Source organism: Poecilia reticulata, chromosome 1, assembly GCF_904066995.2.
Source record: "Poecilia reticulata chromosome 1, P_reticulata-male-v2, whole genome shotgun sequence".
Taxonomy (NCBI): domain Eukaryota; kingdom Metazoa; phylum Chordata; class Actinopteri; order Cyprinodontiformes; family Poeciliidae; genus Poecilia; species Poecilia reticulata.
Genome location: NC_088830.1, coordinates 31,479,732 through 31,498,563, shown reverse-complemented (window position 1 = coordinate 31,498,563; position 18,832 = coordinate 31,479,732). Strand labels below are relative to the sequence as shown.

Below are 18,832 nucleotides of genomic sequence, written 5' to 3'. Positions count from 1 at the left end.
CCATACATGGGTTAATCTTTACCCCTGAGGCACTGCAGCGCCAACTCTTAGGGGTATTTTTACTGCAGTGTAATTTTTATTTTTACTTGAGTAACTGTATTTTTGAAGTATTGCTCCTCTTATTTGAGAAAGAGTTCTGGCTACTCTACCCACTGTGAGAAACTTCACTGAATGAAGAACAAACATGTTTCAACCAAACACTCACCAGACACAGACACTCACATGCAGCTTTTGTAAAAGTTTTATATAGAATTCTTGCGTAAATAAGTGTTCACTTCTTCCTCCTCCTTTTCAAACAGAAAGTAGTGGTAAACTAATTATTTTGTTCTTGGTTATGTATGCACGTTTTCTCTGTCCTACTGATTGCTTACATCTTTTTAAAAACCTGTTTGAAATAAATAAATCAAATCAAGAATTACTTTTAAAAAATGAGGCAAAGCACTTCAGCGTTAATTCACAGGGTTGGAAAGACCTCAAGATTTCCAATCATCTGGTCAGAAAGCAGATATGACAGTTTGCATCAGTAAATGCCTTCAGTTCTCCACCCTTTATCACTCACCACTTCCAAGCAACTCCCTCGCTCAGCCCCGCGTCAGCAAACACACACCTCCACGGAGCGCTGGAAGCCGCAGAACGCATCAGGAGAAATTACTGCAGGTCTTTAGATCAGCATTAGAGCATGTCATCCTCACTGTCACACAAGCTGATCACAGCAAACATGGACTCTGCCTACAGTTTGTTTGACCTGGTGTGTGTGAGATGGGTCTCCAAACATTTATGCAAACTGAAAATACAGTACCGACACTACACTATGTGTACAGGTGGATACTGTGGATAAAGGGCGTCTCCTGTTCAGTCTTGTTTACAAAACCTTGCCAGCGCCTGGACGTGCCGGAATCGCTATCTGCTGCTTGCCAAAACGTCAAACTTGATCAAAAAGCATCATCTGGTCTGGTGAGGGTGAATTTCATTCTCTGAGATCAGACAACTCTGCTTTCCTTTGCTGAAGCACTTTGGGATTTTTTCTTGAAAGGCTCTACATAAAGTTTGACTTATGTAGTTTGTAATATGTAAACACACAAGCGGTTCTTGCTTCATTTTGGTTACTGAGTATTTACATATCGGTGAAGGTGCAGAAGAAACTTAACTTCCTAAGTACAACTTATCAAATGAGCTGCTGGTCACTTCAACACAGACATTATTCAGTCTGTTCTGTGTTCATCCATCACTGGGTGGGTTGGCTGCAACAATCACCCAGGACTTCTACAACTCTGCTGTCTGGAAAAGGACAGCTAACATCTCTGCAGACCCCACACATCCTGGACACAAACTGTTTAGATTTATACCTTCAAAGTGGCACCACAGGGACTTACACGCTTCCATTAACCATAAAACTGAAATTACGAAAATATGGCCAATTCTGAAAAAACGCTTTTGATAGAAAAGTGTAAAAAGTGTCAATGTTTACATCCATTGCTGCAATGTTTTTTACTGATTTTTACTTTATTGCGTAAACAAACTTATTCACAGCTGATTTTAAACCAATTTCTTATTTGATGGAAACACTGCAATTGTTGTTTTTTCGACCTGAGATGTACAAAAATCAGGACTGAAAACATTACATTTATCTGCACCCTTCACATAAAAATCAAAGATTACATTATAGATTATAGTTAGTTTCTACATTTGCATTTTAATGTTAGTTTCTTTTCATGTGACCCATAGAGTTTATCAATTCTGTTTCTTGTTTTCACTGTAAAACATGTTGAATTAAGTTGTGCACGGATGGTGCTAGCAATAGATTAGCATTTTCTTAAACAGTAGAGAAATAATCTGAAGAAAACAACAGAGCAAAGTGATTTTTTTTCCCCTGAACTGTCTGTCAACAAGAAGGTCAAAGCAGCAGCGTCTGACTCAGCGCCACAACCCTGGTGGTCAAAGCTCATGGGGAAAATCTGCCTCCAAGCAAACAAAACACACCAACCTGGCTGCACACACACACTCCTACATCTAATATAAGATTTAAAGCGCCAAACTCTGCAAGTCTGTGGAGGATGACGGCAAAGAGCGAGAGGGAGATGAGAAAAGCAATCCAGTAAAGAGCATTCCTCAGATGCTCCTTCCAGGTGGGTGGCCTGCTGGATGTGCCACTCTGACTTACAGACTCTGCACTAAGAGCCACATGCTCTATGACTGCTGTTTTTAATGCATCTTCTGAAGGTGTTTCTTTTTTTAAATCCAGTCAGACTGGCCCGTCTGCATAAGTTAACTTCAGTGATACGTTCAGTTAGCATGTGAAGGAAGGGGAAGCAATGCTGCGCGCCCGGTCCGCAGCTCAGCTGGCCAGCCGTGGCAAGCTGAAACTGGCAGCGCAGGGAGCCACTCCATCACTTCTGACACTTAAATCAGTAGCAGCTCTAAATGCATGAATGGCACGCTGCATCTCTGTGCTGGTAAACCCCCAGACCGCAGCAGACCGCAGAACACCCACACCAGTCGCAGCAGGCATGCTGCACACCGTCACCAAGGCTGCTCAGACAGAAAGGATCAAACTCTGGTTCCACCCACAGAATAAAGAGCATTAAGACTGGTTCTGCTTTGCAGTCCCATGAACAACTTCTGCAGGATGCATGAGGTAAAAAACAAGCCCTGCTTCTTTTCTTTAGCTCTCTTACTGGGACAAATGTTGCTATAAGAAAGTGAAACTTTTTGCTTCACATCAAACTTTAATAAAAAGTCATACTGAAGTTATAATCTCTGAACCTAAAGAGGGACAGTAAGGAATCAGCAAAGGTATAAACTGGAGATCAGGCCTGAAATCTTGGTGCATTGATGAACTCTGACCTGAACATTCAGAGTCACATAAGGACAATTACAAAGTCGGCTTCCTATCACCTGAAGGACATTTCCAGGATTAAAGAACTAATGTCCGAGCAAGATCTGGAGAAACTTATTCATGTGTTTATTTTGTTTTACTGCAACATTATCTTCTCAGGTCTGCCTAAACAATTAGATCTAAAACACTGGTGTTGGTGTTTTCACTAAAACCAGGAAGATAGAGAACATCACCCCAGAACTACAGTCCTTCCACTGGCTCAATGAAGCTCAGAGAACAGACTTTAAAATACTGGAGTTTATGAATCACTGAACGGCTTAAAGTTCTGCTGTGTTGTATCAACCTTCCAGACCTCTCAGGTCTTCTGGTTCTGGTCAGATCTGCATCACCAGAACCAAACGTAGAGAAGCAGCATTCAGCTTCTATGCACCACAGATCTGGAACAAACTTCCAGAAAACTGCAAAAACAGCTGAAACACTGAGTTCCTTCAGATCAAGACTAAAACACACCTCTCTAGAGTTGCTTTTGAACCATAAAAAATGGAGCAGACTTCACAAAATGTAATGTCTGTTACAGGTTTTTACAACTGTTGATTTTATGATGTGTTTATGACACTTTTATGTTTTTAATTATACAACTGTACATCTTTGAAAAGCAGAAGGAGAGCATCCTACACAACCAACAAGAATGCATCACAGTTTCTGGTTGTAAGTAAATTACAAATGGCACGATGGCTGCTGTCTTTTCCAGCAGCCATTGTGCAGCGAGTACAGTGGTAAAACTAGCTGACCCAAAGTCGAAGAGATCCATTTGGGTTGCTAGGTAACGAACGGGCTGGACTCAGCTGGAGTTACTAGGTAACGGGCAGTAACTGCTGATTTGTGACGTTACATTCTGTTGGTTTTTGAAACGGCTCATTTTCCAGACACGAAAAGACATAAAATTATTTCCAGCATTTTTTCAGTGCATGGGCTGCTTTTAGGAGCAAAGTGAAATATAAAAATGCTCAAAATGTGAACTTTGAATAATACTTTGATTGTAAGGCAAAACACGTCACTTCTTTGTTAAAACCCACCCCATTAATGGGAAGAGTTGCAACACATGATAGAGAGAGGTGCAACAATTTGATAGAAGATGTAAAAAAGAAAACAAAGAGTAGATATGCTTTTGAATTAGTTATTTTGCCAGAAATCACTGGTAAAATATGGTGCCGATACGGTCTAGCACCATGTTATTCTGGTGCTAGACCAGAATAATAGGTTTCTCTCTTTGAAGACACATCGTTTAGCTCGTTTTAGTGTTTCTCTCTCTTTGAATCCTTCGTCTTGGTGTGTCCACAGACTGCCTCATTTAACCTACATTTCTTTTGTGTGTTAATTGTGGCTCCACAGACACAAAGCGATCAGACTAACCTTTCTTTAAGAGGCACACCTCAATGTCTTTGTATTCCTCTCTCCATGCATTCAGTCGATTTACATCACGTCAATTCAGTAGTCTTGGAATAGAAAAAAAAAAGTTTCAATTTGATGACCCATACAATCCAATTAATCCCTGTTATCAAACTGTGGATTAAACTCAGTTATTTATTCAGATTGCTGCGTCATTGACTTGCAGCATTCACTCCTGGACATAGCGACAGCAGACAATCAATTGTACTGTTTGTTTGTTTTTTTTAAGGTTTTGTTGGCTCTAGTGGCCTCCACCTGAAAGCAGCCGGACAGGAAAGAGGGCAACGAGAGAGGGGGAAGACATGCGGCAAACGTCACCAGGCCAGGAATTGAACCTGCGGCCACTGGCATGAGGACCAAGGCCTCCACACATGGGCCGTGCCCCGCCCCTGCGCCACCACAGCACCCCCAATTGTACTATATTGTTGACTTACAGTAATCCCTCATACTGAGCATGGATGTAGCGACAGCGGAGAGGAAAAACTCTCCTTTAACAGGAAGAAACCTCCAGCAGAACCAGAACCTGGCTCAGTGTGAGCAGGCGGTTTGAGAAAACTCAGACTCACATTTGTCTTGATCAGAAAGAGCTTTTGACAATGTGCAAACAATAATATGACAGCAATATTTAAACATGGTGGTGGGAGTGTGATGCTGTGGGACGTCTTTGCTGCTTCAGGAACTGGATTTCATTCAGATTGAGAATTAGTTTTGAAACTCTTCAATGTGGCTGAATTCAAGCAAAAGTGGGTAAAATAAATAGAACAATTACTTTCTGACACAGGGCTGGATTGTTTTAAAAAGCCTGTTCCCACAATAAACAATAAAATTATAATATTCCAGTTATTGTGGTCTTGTTTGAAGCATTAAAGTGTGAAAAAGCCTCCACAATTATTTAATTGCTTTGCACATCTGTATCTGTTTCCATTGACCAAAAAATTGCGCAATTTGACATTTCGAGAATAAATCTGCTTAATGTAAACACACCAGTTTCGATAGAACTAAAGAGTTTTGGTGCTAGGATGAGGTGGAGTTTTGGCCCTAGTGAAATTTTGTAATTTCACAAAACTATAATGGAAACGATTTTGTTGCATCACACGAGTCACATGATCAACAGCTGGATGTTTCCACTGGTGCAAACCATGAAGCAGAAGACGACAGGAAGTAGTTGGAGGATGATGGCACAGCATGTTTTTAATTACTTATCGCAAGACAAAACTTGTTCACATGGGATTTTAATTGCATTTCTTATTTAATGGAAACACCACAATTGCAAATTGTGTTGTTTTTTTTTCCAACGTCAGCTATACATTGACAAAGTTTTGCGCACATTTGCAATGGAAGCGCAGCTATTTTTGCACAATTTGCAAAGTAAAGAATAAATGTTTAAACAGCTAATCTTTAAAAGCAAATCTTCATGCTGAGAAACAAAAGTTTCTGCAGAAATAAAACATACCAGCAGAACTGCAGATCCCTCAGTGACACCGACTGAGCAGCAGCTGGTTGTGGGAGCGTGCCATTGTGTGCCGCTACATGTTTTTGTGTGGCGTTCATACATAGTTTCTCTATTCAGCAGGGAAGCCGGGCTCTCAACACCAGAGCGAGGCAGCTAATTCCCCTGTCTGTCAGAGGCGCTCAAAGAGCAAGTGATTGGAGATGACAAACGAGGCGGTAAGACAGGTCAGGCAGCTCTGAGGCTGAGGCCGCAGCGGAGACGGCAGGCGAGGCTGAAAAGAAGCGTGCATTGTTAGCGATGATGAGGTACCACATCGGGTTATTAGTGGAGCCATGAGGGTCTCTGGGTTCCAAACAGGCAGCAATAATGTTAAAAATTAAGGAATGTTTCAATACATTTTCATTACATTTACAACAGGTGAGTAATAGTTATTTTAATTTTTAGATGACAGGATGGAATAAGAGCATCATTGGGACTTTTGTGAAGAATCTTTTAATTTTTATGTTTTCAATCTCTTGTCTGTGTAATCGTCTGCCTTCTGTATGTTATTCTATTCCCCATATCTACACTGCAAAAACACAAAATCTAATCTAGTGCAAATATCTCAGTTCACTTGACAAAAGACAAAACTGGGTAACACTTTATTTGAAGGGGGGTGAATAAGACTGCCATGACACTGTCATAAACATGACATAATTCCTGTCATCAACATGAATAAGCCTTCATGAATATTTATGACTGTTGTCATAAAGCGTCATTTGGTCAGTTATGACACTTTTAATACAAAGTTGACATTATTCCCAATATCTTTGTTATGACAACTTGACATTAACCAAGAAATCATTACTCTTTAAACTTTACGTTTAATAACATAAAGTTACCTAATTTTTAAAGAGCAATCAGTAATACTTTTAGAACAAATTGATATCAGTAATGATTTCTTGGTTAATGTCAAGTTGTCATAACAAAGACATTTTGAATAATGTCAACTTTGTATTGAGTGTCATAATTTACCGAATGACGCTTTATGACAACAGTCATAAATATTCATGAAGGCTTATTCATGTTCATGACAGGTGTTATGTCATGTTTATGACGAAGACATGTCAGCCTTATTCACCCCCCTTCAGATAAAGTGTTACCCAAAACGGACTTACAAGTAACTTTCAGGAAGATATAGGAGCTTCTTCTCAGTCAATAATCCCTTAATATTGATAAAGTATTAGATCCACTGGCAGATTATTTCACTTATAAGAAAACATTTCCCATATTATAAGTGCAATAATCTGCTTTTTTTTTTTTGAGTGCATAGACATTTGCACTAGAAACGAGACCAAATACTGGCCAAGATTTTGTGTTTTTACAGTGTAGCACTAATATAAAACGATATGAGTGTAAATACTATTTTATTAATCAAATCAAAGCAGTGTTTATCTGTTTACTGCCAAATTACATCAATTAGTCCCTCCACTTCTTCGCAATTCCGCAATTGCAGAAATTCATGCAAAATCAACAGATCCTCGCATTTTTTTAGACTAATGCATAATTGCAGATTTATTGCAATTGTTTTATTGCATTTTTTTTTTTTGCAAAACCTGTGAAAACATTGGGTTTTAGTGATGCTAACTCCCACCTGTGGGTGGCACCATTTGTTACTCCTACTAAACTGCTGCCTGAGTCTTTCGTGAAATAAATTCAAATTTATTGTCATTCATCAGTGAAAACATTGCAACAGAAATATTGCAAATATTTATAAGTTAGCACCAAAAACTGTTTTTAATTGCAAAAAAAAAATAAAACACACACAAAAAATCACAAAACAATCGCAAAATATTTGAGAAAGATGTTCAAAATACTCTAATTTTAAAAAATACTTATTGAATATTTATTAATATTTAACATTTATGTTTGTTTATAAACTTTTAAACAATATGTTCTGGCACAACCAGCCCTCTAAAACATGTATCATCTTGATAAGAACCAAAATGAAAATGCATTTGACACCTCTGGTCTACAGGGACAAGAAGAAAGACACAGTGTACACATTATGAACTCTACACTAAGTAAACAATCTCCTCACCCAGCCCATAAACCTACTTTCATGATCAGGACCAACCTGGTTACTGTGGTTCTATATACTTCATTGTTTCTCTTGCGGCTCGATTCGTTGCCCTTTGTTACCCAATAAAAACACCAACCTTGTTTCTACAATAAGCCTGGAGGTGATATTCATGTATTTACAAAACAAACGTTACTGTATTTTAATCAAAACCAATGTGACAATGAAAGGCGTAAAAACATTAAGCTAAACCTGCGGCTTTTGAGAACCTGAGGGTTGATAAACATCTACCTCCATTTTAAATATTTAGTTAGCAAGCTAAATATTTAGCTCCCTATATAATGAGCTAACAATCTAGCTCCGAGTTATTTATTTTGTAAATCAAATATTTAGCTACTTCAGAGAACAATTTTTAGCTAATCTGCAAATTCACTTGCTGATAAACATCACTGGACTATCAAAATAAAAGCTGAGTATTGAGAACTTCCATATAAACTCCAGCTGATGAGACTGAATCCTTCAGCGCTGTTGCTGTAGATCTGTTGGTAAACGTCTGTTTTACCTTTAAAGCAGCTTTTTCTTTGCCTCAAGCTCAAATGCTGTACAGGAAGAGGAAAAGAAACGATAAAGAGACGACAGGAAGCGATTCAAAAGTAAGAGTAAAAAAGGTCAGAGGATACAGGTTTTATTTTGGTAGTCCACTTATGTTTATTTAAAGGTGAATTTGCATATTGAAACATTTAGCTAACTAAATATCTCCTCTGAAATATTTAGTTACTTAACTAAATATTAAGCTTGTCAAATCCAACATTTAGCTTCAAACAAAAATATTTAGTATTTAGTTTATACTAAATATTAAAATATTTAGTTTAGTATTTACTAGAGTCCCTCTCTCTAGTAAATACTGACGCCAAAATATTTAGCATATTTAGTATACTAAATGCTAAATATCTAGTATATTTAGTATACTAGATATATAGTATATTTAGTATAATATTTAGTTATATTTAGCTGTATAACTAAGCATTTAGCTTGCCAAAAAATATTTAGCTTCAAAGTAAATAGTTTGTGAAGCTTGCAAAACTAAATAAATAGCTTGAAACTAAATATTTAGTTGGCTAACTAAATTTTTACCTTTAAGAAATAAATTTTGACTTTTTAAACTAATTTGTTTGCTAACAATTTAGTTTCCTAAATATTTAGTTTGGAGCTAAATATTTAGTTCACAATCTAAATATTCAGTTTCCTGACTAAATATTTAGCTTGATAACTTAATATTAACTTTGAAACTGTGACCTTTATGAAATATCTGGTAAAAAATAACTAAAAAACTCAAAACCATTTTTTTCCTATATGCTAAATAATTCATTTCTCCCACTTTAAAATTATGTACCACATAATTTTGCTCTATCACATAAATTGCCAATAAAATTTGTGGTTTTATCATTACTAAGTATGTAAAACTTCAATAGGAAAATGTTCTGACTGACAGATTTGCTTTCACGTTGACAAAATAACCTGATAAATTAAAAAAAAACTACAAAAGTGGAAGTTATTGGTCGACACCACCAGACCACTTACAGTTTAAACAGATAAATCATCTATCCTGTAGGTTCTCTGATATATTATTTATAGATGTCTGGCTTATGAAAGGCTCTTTTAAATGTGAGCGAGAGCCAGTGAGAAAGGCTTTGATGACAAATGGTGCCAGGCTGAGGCCAAGCCGCACAGCATGCAAAACAGTGCAATGGGCCAACATTTGGTGTGCAAATCCATCAGTCCATTCAAATGGTGTCCCAAACAAAAAGCTGATACTCAAACAAATCAATAAAGCCAGGAGGGAAAATCAGAATAAGTGTAAAAAAAAGAAAAGAGAAAGGTATTTCATCTGCTTGGTCTTTTTAAGCTCAAATCAAAGAGTTTTAAACCATTTTGTTCGTAACGCTGCAGATGCTGCGTCATTACAGAGCGTCTTCCCCGGCCCGATGCGAAGGCGTCTCAGTGGGCAGAGGCAGTGGAACCTGTCCGTTTCTGGGTCCATTCTCCTGCTTTAATCCCAGAGACGGGCACACCCATCCCGTTTCAAACAGCACAATGGCAGCTGAAGCCTCTCCACGCATGACAGAGAGAGGCTGCTGGAGCCTAAGAGCAGCCAAGACCTCTCCCACTTGCAGGGAGGCAAAAATATGAATGGCCCATTAAATATGAGCATGAACTGAAATGTGCAGAAAAAATCTGAGTCATGTCACATGTGCCGTTTCTTTGCAACATTCAAAAGGTTTTATGAAAGTCTTTTCAATGCATTTGGGACTCTTTTCCATTGAGATTCTGGTAATTGTTCCACCATTTTCAAATTATTATTTTGTTTGCTAAACTTTGAATCAATCAGGGTGAAAACCGCTCAAAGAATCACTTTAAAGGGATGTTTAGACACTTTCTTACCAGAACCCTGTTTCCGTTTCTTAGGTAAATCTGTGATCTAGACACATTGCATGTTATTGATTATATCTGCAAATTTTGTGTATGCACACAACACTGGAGGGCAAAGAGATGCAGTAAAACAATTCAATAAATAAAACATGGAGATGCATGTATTTTTTAGCACAGTGCGACACAAAAGGGGAAAAATAACGCAGAAAAACCGTTGAAGAATAATTCAAAACCACTTGTTTTCTTTTTTTTTCTCACCCTCTGAGTTGGCTACCCTACACACAGACCCGCTGCCATAGCAACCGACTGACAACAGCTCCACTAATGTATCAAGATTCAACACCAAGAAACAGGCAAACATTTCCTGTGTAAAGAACGGAACATTCAGTCTGTTATAGTTTGTTTTAAGGTTTGATGTTTATTTTGCGATTATTAATAAGTGATCGCTGTGATAGGTTAGCTACCGCTGCTACTAGCCAATCTAGCACAGCGGTGGTTGATTAGCTAATTTAAACACCTGCTCTACTGATGATCTGTCAGAGTCGGTGTGTGGGTCGCCTTATTTATGCTTTTTAACTGAACCATAACAACGAATTCCACAGCAGGTCAACATGTTATGGTTGTCAAAGTCAAGTTAGCATAACTGTCCCACTTCCCTCTCCCTCATTCTTTTTTAATATTTATAAATAAAAAATAATTGTATTTATTATTTTCCTGATCCTTGTTATCTAGTTGTTGTGGTGTTGAGAATTATCAAAGAACTGCGTCCATTTTTCTTTTATACATCACACATAGCTTTGTTTTCACGACGTCTTATAAAAAATAATGAAACGTCTTTAAGAAAAATAAATCCATTTAAAAAGGCCTGTGATTATGTCACTAAATTATGAAATAATTAAAGATAGAGCAAAATATTTACACATATTTCATGCTTGTTGCCAGTTCGCCTCACCGATTCTTTTTGCCCATTGTCTTTTGCAAAGTAGCATCAAACTCTGTCATACTGGATGAAGAGCATCTGAACATATGTGTTTCAGACTGGGCGCTGATTCTAAACAGGATTTCCATCTGGACTTTAACTGGGCCACATAAACAGGCTTTGATCTAAATGAAAGTAATTTTATTTATATAGCACCAATTCACAACAAATATTTTTACAAGTAAATTCAATCCAATATCATGGCAAATTCAAAACCGAATATATATTCACCAACTTTCAATCTGCAGAGTACATATGCATAAACTTTCATAGATATTATGAAATGTTCTCCTATGTTACCCTCCATCTAATATAATTTCAATATCTTTATTTATAATTTCAGATAATTAAAAACTGTTGAGATTTAGAAAGAAAGATGATACACATTTTAAGAAGATTTTTACAGTGTTAATAGTCAGGAATAGAAGGCTTGAGACCAGATTACATAAAGTTTTATTTCTCCTTTAAATGGTAAATAGACTGAATTCAGTTTAGAAATTGTTTACCAATGTGTGGCCGCATTTAATAACGTAAATATGAGTTTACTATGACAGTTATACCAAAAAGTAGTTTTGGCCGAATAATTAACTGTTTTCCGACCAACTTTTGTATTTTGTTGTGTATAAAAATACAAACAAAAAAGTCCTAAAAATTCAGTTTTGGTCGATTAATTAAAGTGATAATGAAACCGTTTGTTTGCTTTAACGCTTAAATAAGTGTTTGGAGCTTTTCATTTCTTTATATTTCCACACTGAGAAACACTAATAATAATAATAATAATAATAATAATAATAATAGGTAATTTAAATCCAACAATGCAATGAAAGCAGAATAAAAATGACTGTAACCTGCAAGGTTCAACAAAGAAAAGGAAAGTATCAGTGGCGCAAAATTCCACCTGCACTGATTACAAAGGCAGAGAAACCGTAGAGGGAATTATGAGAGAGATTATTATTCTTGACTTTGTCTCATTCACTCACTCGTTGTGTTTCCTTTGATAGTTGACCCACCTTTAACCTGTAGTTGGCTACCGGTGCCAAACGCAAACTCGGAACACCTTCTCACAAAACCACAAAGGCCACTCATCATCCTGTCTGCCAAACGCCAGGAGCACAAATCCTCAATTATGTCACAAGTGGCTCCAGTTTACCAGACAATCTGCTACAGGGTGGCAATGACATGAATGTAATAAATTCACAAGTGTGAGAGGTTTTGCAGAGAAAACAATGTTTGCCAGATAATTGCAGCAATTATACTGGTAGCAGATCTTTAGAGGAATTTCTTTTCCACAAAGCAGAAGATATGTTTTTGTTTGAGCACCTGATTGCTGGCACACAAGATGTGGCTTGCATTGACTTTTTGCCTTAAGTACAGATAATCCACGAGTGTCAGTGATTGAGGAGGTACAAATCCCACAGTAACAGACACACAGGTGGCACTGGAAAGAAACAGCATACCAAGCAAGATTTCTCTTTCTGTCTCACTTGGCCGGTTAGCATGCACGGCTGAGTCAGAAGAGCGGCCTCCCTCTGCGCGGCGCCGCTTCAGGTACGCTTCGGATCCAGAACGCCCCGGCTCTCTCTCTAGTCTGGCCCACTCTGCATCCCCAGAACCAGAACCAAGATATCTAATCTGGAACAAACTTCTAGAAATCTGCAAAACTGGTGAAACACTGAGTTCCTTTCAATGAAGGCTAAAAACCCACCCGCTTAGAGCTGCCTTTGATTAGTAATAAAGTGATGATTTTGATTACGGCATTTCACAAAACGTAATGTTTGTCACTTTGTTTTTTATGATGTAAAGCACTTTGGTCTGCATTGTTGCTGAAATGGGCAATAAACTTGACCCTCCGTTTCCCGCTCTCCCACAAGTGGACTGTTCTGCACCGTGTCCGTTTCGAGGGTCCATACCTCGCAGTCACGTCACGCTCAAAGATCTGTGCCCTTTGTTTCTGGTAAACAAATATTCAGGCAGTGAAACCCAAGCTAAAAATAGCTAACAATAACAAACGTTTTATCTGAAGCTATCAAAGGTAAATCTGTCAAGTTGCGATGGGCGCATTGTGTGAGATCACCAGAATAAGGGAAAAGACTTGCTTATGTTTCAGTGTTACGCCACCAGAAACTAAGTTTCACCAGGTGTAACCATCCATCCATCCATTTTCTTTCACCCTTGTCCCTCAGTGGGGTCGGGAGGGTTGCTGGTGCCCATCTCCAGCTAACGTTCCGGGCGAGAGGCGGGGTCACCCTGGACAGGTCGCTAGTCTGTCGCAGGGCAACACAGAGACACACAGGACAAACAACCATGCACACACACACACACTCACACCTAGGGACAATTTAGAGAGGCCAATTAACCTGACAGTCATGTTTTTGGACTGTGGGAGGAAACCGGAGTACCCGGAGAAAACCCACCATGCACAGGGAGAACATGCAAACTCCATGCAGAAAGACCCCAGGCCGGGAATCGAACCCAGAACCTTCTTGCTGCAAGGCAACAGCTCTACCAACTGCGCCACTGTGCAGCCCAGGTGTAACCAATTAAATTAAATTAAATTCATGCACAACCATCTGTAAACACCAACACTAAGAACACAACTCTGCGTATCCTGTTTAACTTGACAATGTCTTCAAAAGCTTTTCATTTTAATATTGACATACAGCGGTGACTCCCTGTGTGGATATGCTCTATTACTGAACCATCTGTCTTCTAACTGGAACAGTGTGTTTACATTTAATCTGCCAATTCTGAATCATAAGGAGCAAAAATAACACAAGGGGTTCCTCAGGGTTCTATTCTCTGATGACTTTCATCCAGTTTGCACATCCCACACATCCTGGATACAAACTGTTGAAACCAGAAGTCTGCAAGTAGCCACACATGGTTTAATAACTTTGGCTAATCTTGCTAAAAAAATAGAAAATGTAAAGTTAATTTAAAAAGGCAGGTTTTAAAGGTTTTTCTCCTAGATGCAATTAATACGCATAGTACTGGCACAAAGAATGACAAAAATAGTGTGAGGAATATTCTCTTTATTAAGTAAATGTTTGTGTCAATCTATTTTTTAATATTCATTTTCTATGTAATTTTAAATGTCCCATTAAAGAAAATATAAAAAGGCTAAAAACAATAAAGTTGTAGTTCTTTTATTTAAAAATCTAAACAGACTTCCTTTTGTATTATTTATAAAAACAAGATGTTTTGCTTCAAAGAGTCACATCACTTTTGTGTCTGTAAACAAATTTGTTTTAGCTGGACTGAAGGAGAAAATGGATCTTTGGGTTGCAAAGGTTGCTGACCCCAGTTTTGCCGTCGGCTTGGTGCTGCAGCGCTCTAGTTGCAAAAAGCCGCCAGCACAGAGACTGTTTCTTCCCTCAGGCTGTTTCCTTCGTGAACTCTCAACCCAGATTGATACCATGCTTGTTTGCACCGATTCAAACTTGACTTGCTCATTAAAAACAGTGTATATATTCACATTTACCAAAAACAACACTTTTATTTTAATCCCCTATGTATATTTCAAATGTTCACATTGAGAACAAATTGGAAGTAAATTCAAATTTGCCATTTTCTGCCTAAACTTGGCAAATCAAGTTTATTCTCATTCTTTTTTGGATGTGTTTCCATTTCTCTCCACAGACCCTTTTGATCTGGTGTGAAAAATGACACAAATAAATCTATTTTTTCTGCACTGGTTACCAGGGTTTCCTCTAGGATTTTTAAAAATATGACCCATTATTTTTCCTTGAACAGCTTATGGTCTATGGGCCATGCAAAACATGTTCATTTCATTTTTGAACAATATCATTCTTGGGTAATGAGGTTTTAGTCTGCTCACTTACGAGCTCCTTTCAAATCGAGCTGGTTTGTCGCCAACTGTCACTTTAAATGCAAACAGGTTTTTGCTGGCCACGCCATCCAGCTCAACGTTTACACATGTCAAAATGGCTGAGAAAAGATGTGCAGTAGACAACTGTACCTCTTTGAAAAGCAGAAGTGGAGTCTCCTGCACAACTAATAAAATTACAGCAAGTGATTTTTGTATGGTAAGTCAACAACAAAACACTTGTTTTTTGGGGGTTTTTTCCAGCAGCCATTGTACAGTGCAAATGGCAGTAAAACCTGCTGACCAAACCTGTTAGATCTGCTGGAGTTGCCAGGTAACTAGCTGGGCTTTGCTGGGGTTGCTAGGTAACGGCACAGTGCCTCCTGATTTGTGACTTTGCATTTTGGAAGGTTTTGAAACAAGTCCTTTTTAAGACACCAAAAAAAAAAAAAAAACGTATTCCCAAAAAAACGGCTGGCTAGGTTTTTTTTTTAAGCATTTGGGTTGTTTTTGGAAGCAGAAAAATCCCAAATGGAAGTACAAAAAAAAACATATCTGAAACATTATGCACAAGGGTCAAACTATATCAATTAATTAAGTTGGTGTCATTCAAATGCAACATTCATTAACGTTAGGGTCATTTTTGCAGGGTTGAACTAAAAATGTATTCATCTTTCTCTTCATTTCTTTCGCCTTTTCTCTCCCTCTACTTCAGACCTCCGCCTCCAGTTTGAGAGCAGAGCAGCGCACAGTAGCCAGCTTCGTAGCCAGACAGGCAGGCGCATATGAAATATGATATTCTTTGCATTTTTTTTAACATATATAAAAAAAAAACTTAATTCTGAAGGTGTGGCGGCTTTTATTTTGCATGGCAGGGCAACACTATCAATTACATGTAGAGGAAGCACTGGGTCATTCTTAACGTTGGAATCAGGACTCAACTGTGAGTCCTGATTTCAAGGACTCCATGAAATATATTTAAACACAAAATGGAGTTGCAGTAATTGCTAAATACATCAATAGGTCAGTGTAATAAACACAAACTGTTTAAGTAACCCAACAAAACGTCTAAAAGCTGTGTTGGCTTATTCAAACTGGCATAGCAGGATTTCATTTGGGGCTTGCGGTCCTTTTTCTTTTCCACCGATCTACTTCTGTCCAATTCACTAAATGCTAAAAAATCATTCATCTCTTCATGTAGAAAACATGATATAATGCCAAATCTGCAGAGCCAGGGCCTTTTTTTCACGAGTGCTTCATCTGCCAGGCCTAAAAGGACTTGTCAGGTGTTTGACAGCTGAGAAAACACAGCGCTCTGCTCAAGGATATCACTGGAAGCCTGATGAATACCTGCGTCTTCCTGCTTAGGAATCAGAGGATTTAGGTGGCGGTGAAAGCTTGTCAGGAGCAGCACACAAAGGCCTCGCTTTGCCCCGCTGAACACCCAAAGTTAAGATATGAGACGAGAAGAATGACCTGCCCATTAATGTAGGTGGCAGGGTGCGTCGCTCAGATATGACTGGCATGAGATGTCAGCTGATAAATCAGGTTAAACCTTACATGGTGTACTCATCTAACCCTTCAAGCACAGGTTCACAATTCCCTCGCTTTTTGTTGGTGAGAATAAAGGAGAATGTTCATCTAAACAGTAAAAACTAAAAAAAAAAAGAAATAGCCAGCTCAATTCTAAATCTAAGATTTTTGTTTTTGGGATCACAGAGGAAACATCAAAACTCAGTAACTGGGTCATGTTTTTTAGGATTTCTCTCAGGACAATTGGGGAAAGATCCATAATTAATCATAAAGACACAACATAAACTCTCTGACGTCATGTCTTAATGGTATTAAAGTAGACATTTTATCCAAAGAGCAGGTGTTCAACTCCAGCAGCAACAAAAAGCCCCAACAGGCAAGACTAAGAACAGTTCTTTGTTCTTCACTGTGCCTAAAAACAGCATAAAACAACATATGAAAATGCACCATTATTAAGCTATTTTTAAGAGTTTTAAAAGGTCTAAATCTGTTGCCAATGTTCTCCAGATGCTATCATTACATGACGATGTAGCATGTCTCAGATCTGATAACTAAGTAATTTACAAGTAATGTTTTCCCATTCATAAAATGAGATAAGCGCTTTCAAACTGGGTCAAATTCAATTTTAGTGCTCCAAAATGTTTTAAAAATATATATTTTGTCTGCATTAATTCCAATATTATAAAATGTTTGACCCACTGCTCTGACTTTTCTATTTTCCAAAATTAGCAAGAAAATTCAAACTTAAAATTTTTAGAGCCAAGATTTAAAGATTTATTTTAGCAAAGCAATAAACAAACATATCAAGAAATAAACAAGGATCACATTTAAAACATAAACATCAGATATTTGTGTGCTGATGTTGTGGGTCAAATTGTTAACTTACATGAAACAATTAAAACTATTCAAACAATTTAAGGTGTTTGCAAAGATCAATAGTGCTAAAAGTGTTCCCACTTTTGAAGGTGTTATGTAGTGAGTTGTAGCATTAGATTGATGAGGCTGCACTTTCTAACCATGGTGGTAATCTTTCACTGAATCCTTGTGTACATTTACACCCACATGTATGTACACTGAGCCTTTGTGGAGCAAATTAGATGGGCAGCTTGTAAAAAGTGTAAGGGATACATGTGTCTACATTACACACAGCTAGTGAGCCAGTTAGGACTTAAAAAGAGACAAAATGGGCTAAACACTGTGCTAAAAGACTGGGTTTAAGACAGAAACTAAATGTACCTAATTGATTTTGGGAATTTTAAATGTGCTAAGCCTAAAAGGCAGATTTTTTTCACAAAGTTTTTCATTTTTATGCTAAGTGTTGGTGGGAATTTCACACTTGACAAAAAACAAGAGAATAGTAGATTGCGTCAGAGAAACTTTAATAAGCTGGAATCATAATTTAATCGTAATTTTTCTTCCAACATTTAATGTCAGAACTGTTAATATTTGTTTTATTTTACCAGCAACTTTCCCTGCAGTTAGCCACCATACTGGATAATAAACTCAGAGCTGATTGATGCTCGGATTTTCCAGCTGGCCTTCGGCATTTAGGGAGCATTCTTGTATTTCTGACACTGAACTGGGAAAATCTTATCTTCAAACACAAAGAGAAACAAAACAGTAAAAAAATCAATGTATGTGCTAAGCACAGCTAAATGTTGGTAGCATTGGTGCCAAGACTTCTTCCAGCAAATTTTTTTATCTTTTTGTTAACATCAGCTAACAGCTGGTAGCAATCTCATATTTAAAAAACTACTTCCTCCACTGAAAATGGAGACTTTTCTCACAGTAATTCTGTTTTAAATTTCTAATAAAGCTGCTGAATGTGAAATTCTGGGTGCTAATCCTTTTTCCCACACGGATTGCAAGTATTCAGTTTTTTTGCTAATCTAAGCCAACTACTGGTAGTGGAGTAATAATTAAACTGTTTCCTTAATCAAAAAAAGGAGACTTTTTTTCACAATAATTCCAGTTTAAACTCCAAATCAAACTATTAAATATTTGAGCATATTGAGTCCTTGGTGCTAATCCTTCTTCCCACAAGGACAACGAGTTTTTAATCTTTATGCTAACTGCTGGTAGTGATGTCATATTTAACAAACTACTTTCTTGATCAAAAAAGGAGACTATTCTCACAATAATTCTGTTTTAAATTCCTAATGAAGCTATTGAATATGAAATCCTAAGTGCTAATCTTTCTTGTCACACGGACAGCAAGTTTTTAGTCTTTTTGCTAGCCTAAGCTAACTGGTAGCAGCTTTTTAATA

The 18,832-nt window shown here is 37.6% G+C and overlaps 1 long non-coding RNA gene across 6 annotated transcripts in view; it reads right to left on the bottom strand.

The window, feature by feature from the left end:
- LOC103472963 (uncharacterized) overlaps positions 1 to 18,832 on the bottom strand; it is a 68,607-nt gene that overhangs the window by 32,761 nt on the left and 17,014 nt on the right. For 2 of the 6 annotated variants that reach the window (XR_014089233.1, XR_014089234.1), the window contains exon 4: positions 4,250 to 4,332. The exons of the other annotated variants lie outside the window; for them this stretch is intronic. This is a non-coding gene — a long non-coding RNA (uncharacterized LOC103472963). The remainder of the gene's footprint in view (positions 1 to 4,249; positions 4,333 to 18,832) is intronic. 6 annotated transcript variants of the gene reach the window in all.